The sequence below is a fragment of the Acomys minous genome (genome assembly GCF_964271855.1).
Source record: "Acomys minous genome assembly, chromosome: 4".
NCBI classification, from domain to species: Eukaryota; Metazoa; Chordata; class Mammalia; order Rodentia; family Muridae; genus Acomys; species Acomys minous.
The window spans coordinates 26,344,077-26,359,047 of record NC_140486.1 but is presented as its reverse complement, the minus strand read 5'-3'; the positions used below and the strand labels follow the sequence as shown (position 1 = coordinate 26,359,047).

Below are 14,971 nucleotides of genomic sequence, written 5' to 3'. Positions count from 1 at the left end.
CTGATATGCACTGATCCCTCCAGTGTTTCCTATCTCAGAAACCGTCTGAGGTTAAACTCTACCTTCCTCCCGGAGGAGTGTGACAGACTCTTGACTGGATGAATGGCAGCAGCATGCCATGGGCTCCAAAACATGAAAACTGGGACTCAGCAGATGGTGATGGCGCACACCTTTAATTTCAGCACTCGGGAGGCAGAGGGATCTCTGTGAGTTCAAGGCCAGCCTGGTCTACAGAGCAAATTCCAGGACAGCCAAGATACACAGAGAAACCCTGTCTCGAAAAGCTGAGAGGTACAGAGGGGGTGGTGGGGACAGAGGAGAGAGGGGAAAAAAGAAAAAAGAAAGTAGGACTCACCTTTGAGAAACGGTTAAGTGAAGAGATGGATAAGTGGTTAAGAGCACGGGCTGCTCTTCCAAAGGACTCGGATTCAATTCCTAGTACCCACACGGCAGCTCACAACTGTCTGTAACTCCAGTCCCAGAGAATAAATGCCTTTTTCTTACCTCTCAGGTACTAGGCACACACATAGTATACACATACATACAGGCAAAATACTCAAAAAAATAAATAAAAATTAAAAATAGATATATTTTAATAAAATCTTAAGCAGGAAATGAGGGTTGGGTAGCTCAGTGGTAGGTCTTGTGCTTGGTCTGTGCAAGGCCCTGAGTTTGATGCCCAACACTAAAGGCATTAAAAAAAAAACCCAAAGCAACAACAAAACCCTACAGAACAAAAAATAATGAAATTGGCCACCTTACTCTTCTACATAAAAGACAGGTGAGAGCTGGGTGGTAGTGGTGCACACCTTTAATTGCAGGCAGAGGCAGGCAGATTTCTGTGAGTTCAAGGCCAGCCTGGTCTATACATTGAGTCCAGGACAACCAAGGCTACATATACAGAGAGAAACTCTGCCTAAAAAAACAAAAACAAAAACAAACAAACAAACAAAAAACAGAGACAGAGGCAGATGAGAGCTTTATGATCTGAGGTCAGTTCCCGGAACCCTTGCTATCTGTAGTCCCAGCCTCTTATGTTGAGACAGGAGAATCACCTGGAAGCTCCCAGGACAGCCAACTGCGAAGTACATCACACAGAGCAAAGACAGAAACAAGAGACCCTGCTTCCCAAAAGTTATCTCCTGACTGCCGTACATATGCCATACTCCATAATATATATAGCCTAGACCAGTCTTTGTTTACTCCAATACCCTATTATTATATGTTGGTTCATTCAACAAAATATAAACTTTCACAAAGGCAGAGATTGTGTCTTACTTGGTCACTAGAATATCACTTGCTAGAGTCAGCACATAGTACGTGCTCAGTTAATAAACTGAATAAGTGATAGAGATGAACTCAAGGAACCACGGTTACGTTGCCAGTGACACTGCTGCAAAGCAGAGTTAGACTCCGATGCCCTTCTTCCACAAGTCTTTGGTTCCTCTTGGAGGACACCAAAAAGCTGGACATCAGAAAAGGAATGGCAATCCCCCCTTAATTCTATTCAAAGGGAACTAGATGCCAGGTAGTCTCTATGGCTACCTCTTTCTTTCAGAACAATTGAGATCCAACCATGCAGTAGCATGTAGGATTATCTCATCACTTTTTTTTTAAAACTGTGTAGCCCAGGCTGGCCTCGAACTCGTGATCCTCCTGCCTCTGCCTCACTTCAGCAAATCCTACCGGCGTGTGCCACCACTACCGGCTCTCTCATCACTTTTTACAGCTGCATACTTTTCTGCATCAGCTATAACACTATGATTATTAACATACTGGATAAACAACTGGTTGTTTCCTGCTACGTAACTTGTTCCTCACTTACCGCAGAGATAGACTTAACAGTGGAATGTTTGGGCTCTGTGCTAGTGTGCCTTTGTTAAGCTCTTTGTAAAGCAGTCTTCTGGTTTGACAATCCCACCAGCAGTATGAGTTGGATCTGCTCTGCCTCCCGGACAACACTGGCACGGTCAGCCTTTTTTTTTTTTTTTCCCTCCTCTGAGGTTGATAACCTTGAATACCCTTTCCAGCTCTAATATGCCACCCATTTCTTTTCTTGAGCAACAGCGTTAATGTATGTAAGTTATGAAAGAGGCAACAGCACAGATGGGTGTAAAGAAGAGGGCAGAGTCCCCCACACTAACCACCACCCTGCAGCACACAGGTGACCACAGGGTGTGTGCATCACCAGACACACATACAAATGAAGCACAGAACTCCTCTGAAAGGTTCTGATTCAATGAACTGGACCAAAGCATTTTAACAAATGTCTAGACGTTTTTGGTGTTTGTTTGTTTGTTTTGTTAATTGTTGCTTTGGTTTGGTTTTTCAAAAGACTGGGTTTCTCTGTGTAGCCTTGACTGTCCTGGAACTCTCTCTGTAGACCAGGCTGGCCTCGAATTCACAGTGATCTGCCTGCCTCTGACTCCTGAGTGCTGGGATTAAAGGCGTGCGCCACCATGCCTGGCCTGTCTAGAAGTTTTTGATGCAAATGTTCTATTAGTCATTAAATGATGTATAGAGAGGTGTGGAGGAGATATGGAAAGCCACACAACTGTCATCAAGTAAGGAAAGGCCTTTTGTTAAAACAGGAAGCATGTTTGCTATAGACTGTCCTCTACTGAGGACTAAAGGTTGAAGTCTAAAGGTCTAATTTAATAAAGACAATTAAAGCTGGGTGTACTGGTGCATGCCTTTAATCCCAGCACTCAGAAGGCAGAGGCAGGCAGATCCTGTGAGTTCAAGTCCAGCCAGCCTGGTCTACATAGTGAGTTCCAGGACAGCCAGAGCTACATAGTGAGACCCTGTCTCAGAAAAACCAAAAAGAAAAAGAAAGAAGAGCCAAAATGTTAGAAACATCTGTGGGAGGCTGGAGCAATAGTTCAGCTATTAAGAGCACCGATTGCTCTTCCAGAGGACCTGGGTTCACTCCTCAATACCCACATGTCAGTTCAAAACAGGCTGTAACTCCAGTTCCAGGGGATCTGGTGCCCTCTTCCAGCTTCTGGGGGCACTGCACACACACACACACACACACACACACACACACACACACACACACACACGGTGTACAGACAAACATACATGCAGGCAAAATACCCATATACACAAACTAACAAAACACAAAGGAAAGAAACCACTGTGAAACAAAAGTCATAGCATAAAGCCATAAGAAAGCAAGCAAGCTATCAAAATCATCCTGCTGAAGATAAAGGACCCCTGGTGAGTTAAGAAAAGAGTGTTACATAGGTGGGAAAGAGAAAGACCTCCCCCCCTCTCAGACACACACACACACACACACACACACACACACACACACACACACACACACACTTTCTTCTCTTCGTAAATACAGGGGAAGACAGGTTGTATGTGTCATAACCTAAATTAAACAACATCTATTTGCCCTTAGCCAGACTTCCCTGGCTCTACTTGGAAGGCTGAAAGGGGTAGAGAAAGGAGACCATACAGTTTGTTTGTTTTTTTTTTAAAGCAGGTCTTTTTATGGATCAGTGGGTCTGCCCAGTCTGTGTCTTCACAAGTCCAGATCCACAGATTTAGAGTTCTTCAGCCTGTCAATAAACAAGCACCAGGCTGTGGCGCGTCAAGCTTGATAAATGCCTTGCTTTTCGGTGACAGCACTCAGACACACACCCCCCTCCTCCATAGCTAAATAAAAAGCCATTGATTTGAGCTGGAGCGGAATCAGCTAAGGCACTGTTTACCGCAGTAATCTGCTGATCCAAGGGAGATGCGAGCCAGCTGTTGGCGATTCCTGTGCCCTGGCAGAAATTCAATAAGCCTGTGTGACTGGGCAAGAATGGTGCTGCCAGGTCCCAGGCCATGTCCTCTGTCCTCTCCTTTGAAAACACACCATAAGGTTCTGACTCCATTTGAAAGAGCCAAGGGACGCCCCCTTGTTAGATAGAGTAGCTGGTAGTTTCCATTTGCAGTTTTGACTATGGGTCAGATAGTGAACTGAGGAGCTGGAGAGAGGGTTCAGTGCTCACCAGCGCTTGCTGCTTTTCCAGAGGACCTGGATTTCCATGTCCCTTGCCAATGTCACACAGCTCACAACCACTTGTAGCTCCAGTTCCACAAGGGCTGGGAAGCATCTGACCTCAGACGGTACCTGCACTCACATGCACACGCCTACAAACAGCCACACACGTGCACATCGTTAAAATAAATACAAATACTTTAAAAGCAGTGAATGAAGCACTTCACTGAACTCTTATTTAAAGTACTGTCACCAGGGTATGGGCTGTGTTTTGCTAATCACGATAGCGTTGACTTTATTATATTTTAATGTGCACATTTTTGTCTTTGGGGTGGTGCATCTAAGTCGGGGCCAGGAGTCCTGGTAGGATATCTTCCTCTTTCTTTGTTTGGCAATCTCTCACTGAACCTGCAGCTCACCTATTTGGCTAGGGTGTCTGGCCAGCAAGCCTCAGAGATCCTTTATCTCTGCCCTACCCTCACCCCTGGGCTGGAGTTACAGACTCCCCACCAGGACCAGGCTTTTAAGTGGGTGTGGGGATCCAATTTCATGCCCTCACGCTTGCAAGGCTTTAGCCATATCCAGATATCCCCAGCTCTGCTCATGAACACACTTTTTAAAGTGTTCATTGTATTTTACTTTGTATATACCCTAATTCCTTCCAGGCCGTTCCTAACTGGCACAGCAGTGTTTGGTTGGAATATCAGCATCACCCTTTCTGTTGAGCATCTGTTGTGTGACAGGTACCAGACTTTACACGCAAAACAACCTGGAGGGCAAAGCACTGGGCCTGGAAAAGGGCAAAGTGGGCTTCCCAGATCATATAGGAGGTCAGGGGGCTGCCTATTTTGCCACTGGCTCCCTCTCTTCTAAGGAACAAACTGTTCTCAAAGATTCTGCCAGGATGGGCAGCAAGCATTCCTGCCTGACCACTGACTTCCAGAGGACCAAGAACCAGCACCTGCTCCAAGGGCGCGTTTCTCTACCTCCAACTTGCTAGCACGCAGGAGCCACAGTTCTGCTTTCTGGACCCAGTTCTGTACCATTTTTCGTTTTTCTTTTTCCTTTTTTTTTTTCTTTTTTCTTTTCTTTTCTTTTTTGGTTTTTCGAGGCTTGTGTAGCCTTGGCTGTCCTAGACTTGCTTTGTAGACCAGGCTGGCCTCGAACTCGTCCACCTGCCTCTGCCTCCCAAGTGCTGGGATTAAAGGTGTGGGCCACCACACCCGGCTCTGATACCACTTTTCTACCTGGTCAGTTCTCCCTTTCAACTTTTCTTGGATTTCTGATCCTTTTTTTCCCGGGTCTTGCCGGTCTACTCGTAAGTATTGTTTCTTAGCCAGATTTCTTTACAGTCGTTTGAACCTTTCCTTTGTAATAAAGAATGGTTTCTTATTTAAAGCCACCTCACACCAGACACAGGCAGCAAGATAAGAAACAGAACAGTAATCATTTGCTCTAGCCCAGGTTACTTTACTAGACCCAACCCAAAAAGGGACTTGGTGGAGCCACCTGGATTAGGTGGCCTCGAGCTCTCCTAAGACACTGGAGATACTGCACCACAGCACCGTGGGCCCTGGGATCCGGCCGCACCCTGCCTCTCTGGCCCTCACCTCCCGCTCCTCAGCTGTCCAGCAGCTGTTTTCCCCCCAAGCCCTCCTGGCGGCGGCGTGTTGCCAGGCTGGACTCACCGCGCACGCGCCGGTTGCCCTCCGATGTCAATCGCACCCGCGGCGCTGGGTTTAGGCTGCTCGGCTCTGGGAAGCTCTTCTGTCTGCTGTGCACGCGCAGAGCGCGTCCCCGCTTTTGTCAGTTGCTACTCTGAGGCCAGGTTGTTTTCTGCGCGCTCCCTGAGTCACCCAGCAGCAGAGGGCGTTCCCAGGCCTCGCCTCTGCCACTTGTGGGCGGGGTAGCGCCGCACCTACTAATTCACCTGGGCGATTGCTTACCCATCCGGACCTGGAAAACAAGCTCGCTCGTGGGCCCACCTCCTGGTAATGGGTTTCGGTCTGTGACCCCGGATCACTAAATTCGAGGGCTGTGTCTTACTTTCTATTGCGGCGACTAACAAACACCATGACCAAGAGCAAGTTAGGGAGAAAACTACAGTGGGTATCAAGATCACAGCCCACCCTCAAAGGAAGTTAAGGCGGGAACTCAAGCAGACAATACAGGAATGCTGTTTACTTGCTTTTGCTTTCTCCCATGGTTTGCTCAGCCTTCTGTCTTCTATAAATCAGAGCTTCCTGCGCAAACCAGGGCTTCAGGTCTGTCTGGGCCCTCCCCTTCCCACGGCAATTATTAATCAAGAAAATGCCCCCACAGACTTACCTATAGGCCAATCTGATAGAAGCATTTTCTCAATTGAGCTGCCTTCTTCCCAGGCTTGTGTCAAGTCGACCAAAACCGAACCAGCTGGGACTTAAATTCTGAGTTCTACTACTGGTTCTTGCCCCCATGGCTTGCGCGCCCAGTCTTAGACAAAGCTTCCAGTAGTTTCTTCTGGTACATGAAAAATGCTCCTGTTTTATTTCGTATTACATTAAGCCAGAGTCCCTTCTGGGCACTGAAGACTCAGAAATTGATTGCACAGACAGGGTCCCGGTTAGCCATAGCCTCCTGTCCTAGGCACTGAACTCGCAGTTGAAAGTACAAAACCCACGAGAGTGTTCCTTATCAAAGTAACCTAAGCTTGTTTGTGGAGACAGCACTGTGCCACCACCACCCATCCTAGTAATGGTTCTTGAAGATTTACAAAGAAATGAACATTACTTTGCCCCTAAAGACAGTACCCAAATATAAAAAGGATTTTCCTTTACTTCTTTCTTCATTAGTAATCAATCTTTAAGGTTCACCTCCTTAAAAAAATACATTTGTTACAGAAAGTGGTGACATGTCTTTAATTCCAGGACTCTGGAGGCAGAGTCAGGTTCAAGGCCAGCCTTAGTCTACAAAGCAAGTTCCAGGACAGTCAGGGCTACACAACGGAACCCTGTCTCAAAACAAACAAAAATACATTTGTCTCATTTAAAATTCAAAAGCATCTCAGAATTGCTTCTCATTGATCTTTGAATTTCTTCAGTACCTGGCATAGTGCCATAGACACAGCGTGCTCCAAATTAGTGTTTGTGGAGTGGGTAGACAAGAGAGTACAAATTCAGAATTGCGAAAGTCAGAAAAAGAGATGCGATTTGAAATGGGACCGCAGATATTTTGAGAATCGTTGGACGGCTACCCTTTACTCCGCTGTTTTTCTTTTTCCCTGGGGCACACAACTTAAGGGAACCTAAATAGAACTCCCAAACCAGCTGCAAAATTAATCGTGACATTACTTAGAGTTGAGTACTATAAACTGGAAGCTAGGACCCTTTGGGGTTAACTACATCTAGAAATGATGGGCTAACTACGCTGCTAGGGTCTTCAGCAGTAACAAAAACTGGTACTGGCTAACTAAAGCAGAAATGGAATGCATTTGGGGGCTCACTGAATTGACAAAGTCTGAAGAAAAAGTGTGAGAGATGGCTTAGCAGTTAAGAGCGCTCGCTGCTCTTTCAGAGGACCTAATTTTAATTTCTAGCACCCACACCCTGGGCACCAAACAACTATCTGTAACTCCTGCTCCAGGGGGGGGTCTGCTGCCCTCTTCTGGCCTGTACATGCACCTGCACACACATGGCACACAGGCATACAGTCAGGCATGTGGGGTGTGTGTGTGTGTGTGTGTGTGTGTGTGTGTGTGTGTGTGTGTGTGTGTGTTTAATAAATCTTAAACAAAAGAAAAGGGTAAAGAGCCTAGCTAGAAACATGGGCAGGCACCAAAAGATCAGCGATTTTCAACCTGTTGGTCATGACCCCTTTGTGGGGTCACATATCAGATATCTTGCATATCAGATGTTTACATTATAATTCAAAACAGAAAAATTACAGTTATGAAGTAGCAATGGGATGATTTTATAGCTGGGGGTGGGGTCACCACAATGTGAGGAGCTGTATTAAAGGGTCACAGCATCAGGAAGGTTGAGAACCACTGAGGTAGATGATCAGACCCATGAGAAACCACACCACAGAAAGGGAGAGAAAAGAGAGAGAGAGAGAGAGAGAGAGAGAGAGAGAGAGAGAGAGAGAGAGAGGAAATTCCCACTGGAAATTCTTCAACTGAGGTTCTCTTTTCCCAAAGTGTGTCAAGTTGACGATACAAAAAAAAAAAAAAATGCAGGACACAGTTTATTAAGAGAGAAATAAAATTTCAAGGAATTAAAGAGACATCTTAAAGAATATACAAATCAGAATGATGAGACTTAGCTTGCAAGGGTGTCCTGGCCAAGTCTCAGTTAATTTATCAAAATAAATAGCAACAAGTAATAATAAATCAAGTAAGATAATAATCTAGGGCTTGAAAAGATGGCTCAGTAAGTTAGAGTTCATGTTGTTCTTCCAGAGGACCTGGGTTCGGTTCCTAGGTCAGCCTTTCACAATGGCCTGTAACTCTAGCTCCAGTGGCTCTGGCACTACCTTTAGCCCTTAGAAATCATGTACACATGTGATGCACTCACACAGACAAACACACACAAGTATAAATAAAAATAAGCATTTAAGAGCCAGGAAGGAGAGGCTGGCAGGTCATTGTGAGTTCGAGGCCAGCCTAGTCTACAAAGTGACTCCAGGACAGCCAAGGCTAACACAGAGAGACCCTATTTGGGGGGGGGGGGAGAGAAACAAAAAAAAAGATGGAGTCTCACTATGTAACCTTGACTTGTCTAGAACTTGCTATATAGACCAGGCTGACTTCAAACTCACAGAGATCCACTTGCCTCTGTCTCCTGAATGCTGAGATTAATGGGATTAAAGGCTTGTAGCACCATACCCTGCTGAGTCTCTATGTCTGTGATAGAGTTGATTGGCATAAAAATGAAATAATGTATAAGAAAAATGTAAACTTCAGAATGCCGCAAAATGGAGTGATTATTTAACCATCTCATATTAGTTTGTAGGATTCACTAAGTTTATACTAATTCTAAAACCATAGGCAAAATGGCATTTCCTACTCAAGACTATTTAAATCTAGACTGGAAACCTCCTAAACGCGGGGGAACTAGAGCTCTATCACATGGTATAGTGACTGGCCCACAGTGAGACTCTCTGGACTTAAACTCTTAGCCACATTCACAGGCCTAATGGCTTCCCTTCTTAGTGGCCACCTAAAAGGTTAAGTACATTTTAGTTCCTCTTAGTCACCAATATGCTTTGTTATCCATGAGTAGCTGTAGTCTAGTTGGTGGCGTTCTGACTGATCTGGGAATCTAGAAAACCTATTCAGCTATGACTTGGAATGTGTCCTCCACTCCCTACGCCCATCCCTCATTAAGTCACAAGATACAAACAGAATTGAGAGTCATTCTTATGATCACGGTCTAAAGAGAGACAGAATGCACTACATGGAGATTATGACGCAACATGATGTCATTATATTAAGAGGAAGAAGGAGGTCTTTGGAGTATGCACTGTCCTGCACACAGTAGTTAATTATGTTCTGTTGTGGTCTTTTTCTTTCTTTCTTTCTTTCTTTCTTTCTTTATTTATTTATTTATTTATTTATGTATTTATTTTAAAGATTTATTTATTATGTATACAGTGTTCTGTCTGCAAGTACAACTGCATACCAGAAGGGGACACCAGATCTCATTATAGATGGTTGTGAGCCACCATGTGGTTGCTGGGAATTGAACTCAGGACCTTTGGAAGAGCAGTCAATGCTCTTAATCACTGAGCCATCTCTCCAGTCCCTGTTATGGTCTTTTTCATCTATCCTCTTCTACAAATATTATAGATTTTTGTTTGTTGTAGGAGAGATAAACATGTATGATCCTAAGTGTGGGATTGGGAACAGACTAGTGAGAGAGCAGGATGTTTATCCCCTTAGAAGTCAAACCACTTCATGGGGGGAGCTTGGATGTCACCGGCTGAAAACATCCTAATGGAGACACTGAGAGGAAAGATATATATGAGTCCAAAACAAGAGGCTTGAGGGAGAGGACTTGGGATTGTTTGGGCTGTTCATCAACACTTAGGGCCTCCTAAAGAGAACTGGTCCCGCTGCAGTTTCAGGTTTCAGCAGCCATCTTTGTTGAATTGCGGGTTTGCTAAGGTCCTGCAAACTATGCCAGGAGAATCGTTCCTCGGAACTGACATCCTTAAGGTTTCATTATTGTGTTCTTTAATATCCTTTCCCTCTTATTTAGGCTAGTCGAGTTGTAAGGGCAGCAGGCTCGTTTAATACGTTCATAATAAAATATAATTGCTAAGAAAATTGAGCCTACAGTTTGTTTGTTTGTTTGTTTGTTTGTTTTGCAGAGTGAGTTCACCACTGTGTAGTTCCTCAGGAGTTATTTTCTTCCCTGGGACTGCAATGGCCATTTCTGTGCATTTACTAGTTGTGCATGCCATAGAAGACTGGCTATTGTAAATACCCACAAGATGGCAGCATTGTATAAATATTGAAAACCAAGCCTGAGTTCTTGAAGACTCCCTTTTGTGGTGTAGTCTAGAATCTATTAAGTAGATGTCTGTTTTTTTAGCTTCTTTTAATTATGACATAAATTTGCAGTTTCCTTCCTTGAGGTGTTTTGCAGTCCTAAAACAGGAACTTAAATAATAAAAAACATGTTCTTTGATGTGGGAAAAAAAAGAAAGAAAGAAACCACAACTGACTTCAAGTAGATGTTCCTTAGCTCCAAACAAAACAAACTAAAACAAAAAACCTTTCCTGTGCAATATTTATGGCATAAGCTAATGTGAATAAGAATAAAATTATAGTTTGGATGTAGTAGCAAATGCCTTTAATGCCAGAACTTCCAACACAAGAGGATCTCTGTAAGTTTGAGGCTAGCCTGACCTACATATATAAATTTCAGGTCAGCCACTACATAGTAAGACCTTGCCTTAAAAAAAAAAAAAAGATATAATAAGCTGGGTGTTGGTGGCACACGCCTTTAATCCCAATGCTTGGGAGGCAGAGATAGGCAGATCTGGTCTACAAATAGGGTTCCAGGACAGCCAAGGCTGTTACACAGAGAAACCCTGTCTCAACCCCCCTCCACACACAAAATAATATAATAATAAAATTGTATAAACTTTTGTAAATATTGTAAAATGAATGCAGTAAGTTTTGCAAGTAATAGTTGCTTTAGGACAGGAAGAAAATATCCATCCAGGTAAATGCCATGTGAAATCCCAATGTGATCATGTTGAGTGGACCTTTAGCGTGGCGTGGAAATTCTTTTATTTTTATTTATTTATTTATTTTCCATTTTGAGACAGGTTTTCCCTGTGTAGCCTTAGCTATCCTGAACTCGATTTGTCGAACTCACAGTGCTCCACCTGCCTCTGCTTCCCAAGCGCTGGGATTAAAGGCGTGCGACACCACGCCTGGCTCAGCCTGGAAATTCTTAATTCTCTGCCCTGTGTTGCACTTAAACACCTACAAATACCTTGTCAATAGGAATTGTCAACGTGAAAAATGAGTTGTGGAAATGTCATAATTGCTGCCTTTTCTCATTTCAGACATCTAAGTATAACTGTGACATTCCTTTTTTAGCTGGCAGCCTATCTCCTCCCTCCAGGAGGTTAGGGAATGTCACCTTTGGTTTGTTGAATCGCCTAATAATAACGCAGCAGCATACATTTCTGTGAGGTTCATGGCTGAGACAGTGACCTCTCACATATCCTATTTCAACAAATGCAAAGCCGTGCGGTCCTTGACACAGTCGGGGGACAATTTAAAAAAAAAAAAAACAAGCTGAGAAAGAATAATAATAGAACTCGAAATTCTAAGCAACCTTTTTTAAAAGGTGAAAACGTGTTTCATATGGGCTAAACAGGCTACCAAGTAAGTAGAGAAGTCTTAAGTCTTTCATTTGCCCATCAAGATAACATAGGGAAAAACCCTTGTAGGAGTTCTGACCAGGCTCAGACAGAACCCAGCAGGAAGTAAGGGCTATTTCAATATAATTGGATATTTAACCTTGGTGGATTAGGGTCCCACAATCCAAACCACTCCAACCACCACAGACACACACGTGACCACTCTAGCCCTGCTCATTGCCTTACAGAAAGTCGGAGCTGTGTTGCTCTTAGCTGGCAGCAAATGGAGCGGTCACTGCATTTCCTGTGATAAGCATCCGTGCCTCGTGGCATCAGCCTGGAACATGGAGAGTTAGCAGGATACGGCATTAGGAGCAGCTCTCCTCAGGAATGGTAACTCAGGTGTCTCCAGATTTAGTCTCACAAAGAAGAGTGGAGTACTAGAGTAAAACCCTGAGTCGCGGGCTTCATGCCCTTACTAGCGAACAAATGCAGAAGGCGAGACCCGAGATGATAAAAGAAAGGCACACAGAAATTGCGGAAACTGCAGGATTTAAGGAGAGTCTTCCTAATCGAAATAGCCAACGAGCATCCCAAAGTACCAGGCAGTACCTTAATGGTTCATATGAATTGAGTAAAACTGTTAAAAATATGATTTGATAACCTAAATATTGTCAGGTCAGTCTAACCAGAATTGTGAGAGTAAGGTAGAGCAGGCCAATCAACGATGGTACGCTGTCTTTTATTATCTGATGGTCACGTCCGGGCATTAGCCAACCTGCCAGTGAGGACACCACCTTATGGTCGGGATGTATTTCCAGCTTTTGTGTATTATACGGCAGAGCATTCATTTCAGACAAACAAACCAAAGCCTCCAGCATTGTTTTGGATTATTCCCGAGACAGAAATGAGAGATTTGGCCAGATCTCTGTTGTTGAATAGATCTTGACTGACGCAAAAGCACGTTTCTGTTTTCCTCATGTTTTCAGTCACTTCACTGATGCCTGCATTTGATATCGACTCTATATAGCCAGGGGATGTCTGATAGTCAACACCTGGGACAGTGCTCGATGTGTTCTACAAGTGTTGGGGTTTTTCTACTGGTTTGTAGGTTTGTGAGACATAGGGATGCATAAGCCCACTTGTGTTTTTTTCAATCCACCTGAACTTCTTGTGTTTGTTCTTATTTTACCCAAAACATACTGATTACCAGAGAGTTTTTCTTGAGAAACACCAGCTCTTAAAAAAAAAATTGAAGCCACTTAATTTAAGACATGCCAATAAATACAGATGTAATTACTGGAACACAATTTATGTTCTACCCTTTTCAAAAGTTCTCTTTTTCTTGGTTAGGCCAGTGATCTGGTCCTATTTTTGCCACTAAGATCCATCTGTGTGACCTTGGACACACCTGTTTACCATAGGAGGGCATAACTGGTATGTTCAAAAATGCTTCGTAAATTGTATTTGAAATATAATTATCAAAATTGATCTCTGAATTTCCCCAGGGTCCAAATTTTTGTTCATTTTAAAAATAATTTTATTGAATTCATCTGATAAGTGCCAGCGATGAAGACTCCTTTAGTTACAAGGCTGCCGCCGATTCAATGCGTGTGCAATGATTGGTGAGTTTACATAATGGCGCCGCAAATCAGGCCAAGTCTTCAAAACCTTTGCATGAACGTTTCTGCAGGACGACATACGAGTCAGAAGAGAATATTGAGTTATAGCCGATACCTAAAAAGTTTCCACAAGAAAAGAAACCACAGGAAAAAGTGGTGAAATCGTAAGATTAATGCAATAATAATCTCAGCTGTGAAGGCTGTGGCCACTCATATTGATTACAATATTCTGGGAACAAATAACACACGCCAAATTATACATATACACTTTATCTTACATGTGTCTGGGTAAAATCATACAGCCTCAGAATCATTTCATCTGTGTCCAAGGGTCCCCACTTTGTGCTCACCCTACACAGCAATTGAGCATTTGTACCCTTCCACCAAGATTCCTTTTTTGTGTGTGACTTTCATGTATGCTTCAGCCAAACCCTGGTTTGTTTATACTTGAGAACTCCTTGTTAAACCCTAGGTAGACGCTGTTTCTAATTACAGTACCGGTTTTTTCTTCAACATTTAAAAAAATTTTATTTTATTTTTATTTTTCCTTGGTCTGGAGTGTGCTGGCTCAGTGATTTAGTGCACTTAGTACTTTTCCAGAGGACCCAGAGATCAGTTCTGTCACCCACATCAGGTGGCTCTCAAGCACCTGTGACTCTAGTACAGGTGGTCCAATTCCCACTTGCAGCCATGCATGTGGTGCTCATAAACCCACGAATGCACACTCACAAATATATATTTTTTCTTTTTGGTTTTTTGAGACAGAGTTTTTGTGTGTAGCCTTGGCTGTCCTGGACTCGCTTTGGAGACCAGGCTGGCCTTGAACTCAGATCTGCCTGCCTCTGCCTCCCAAGTGCTGGGATTAAAGGCTTGAGCCACCACGTCCGGAAAACACATCTTTTTTTTTTTCATTATTTTATTTTAATGTTTATTTTAGGATTGACTTAAATTTTTTATAACCCGTATTCATGTTTCGTAGCAACCAAGAGGGCTTTTATAAGCCTTCCTTTCACATTTAACTTCCAGTCAAATGTTTTTAACAGAAAACAAGGTCAACTCCTGAATAAAAACAACGCAATAAGTACCTCAAGTTTTAAACGCTGTCAATTTTATTTTGCAAATAGTTATTTGTACCATTTGCATCAATACTGTACCTCTCAACAAGACCCAAAAGAAAACTGTTTCTTTGGGGACAGATATTAATAACTTATTAATAATAAAGGCGTGCGCCACCACGCCCGGCTATGAACCACTTCCTAAACCCAGCTAGCCCAGGGCAACTTTTCTCTTTCCACCAGAGGTCACAACCTCTTCCCAAGCAGAAGCTGGGCTGTAAAGAGGCCCCAGAGTGACTTGAAGGATCAAAGGTTCTAAACCGCTTCAAACTCTGAGTAAGGATCAACAAGACCAGAAGCTTTCATTGGCCACATTTGACAGAGGGGGGTGGGGGGAAAGGGTGACTCCCTAACGCGCTGTCGACGCAAACGCCAAC

The 14,971-nt window shown here is 43.6% G+C and overlaps 1 protein-coding gene across 2 annotated transcripts in view; it reads right to left on the bottom strand.

Moving 5' to 3' along the window:
* The window catches only part of ARHGEF37 (Rho guanine nucleotide exchange factor 37), a 42,222-nt gene extending 36,367 nt beyond the window's left edge, over positions 1–5,855 (bottom strand). For both annotated transcript variants that reach the window (XM_084778020.1, XM_084778021.1), the window contains exon 1: positions 5,689–5,855. The gene's annotated coding sequence lies outside the window, so the exon portion shown is untranslated. The remainder of the gene's footprint in view (positions 1–5,688) is intronic.
* Positions 5,856–14,971: the final 9,116 nt, after the last annotated feature.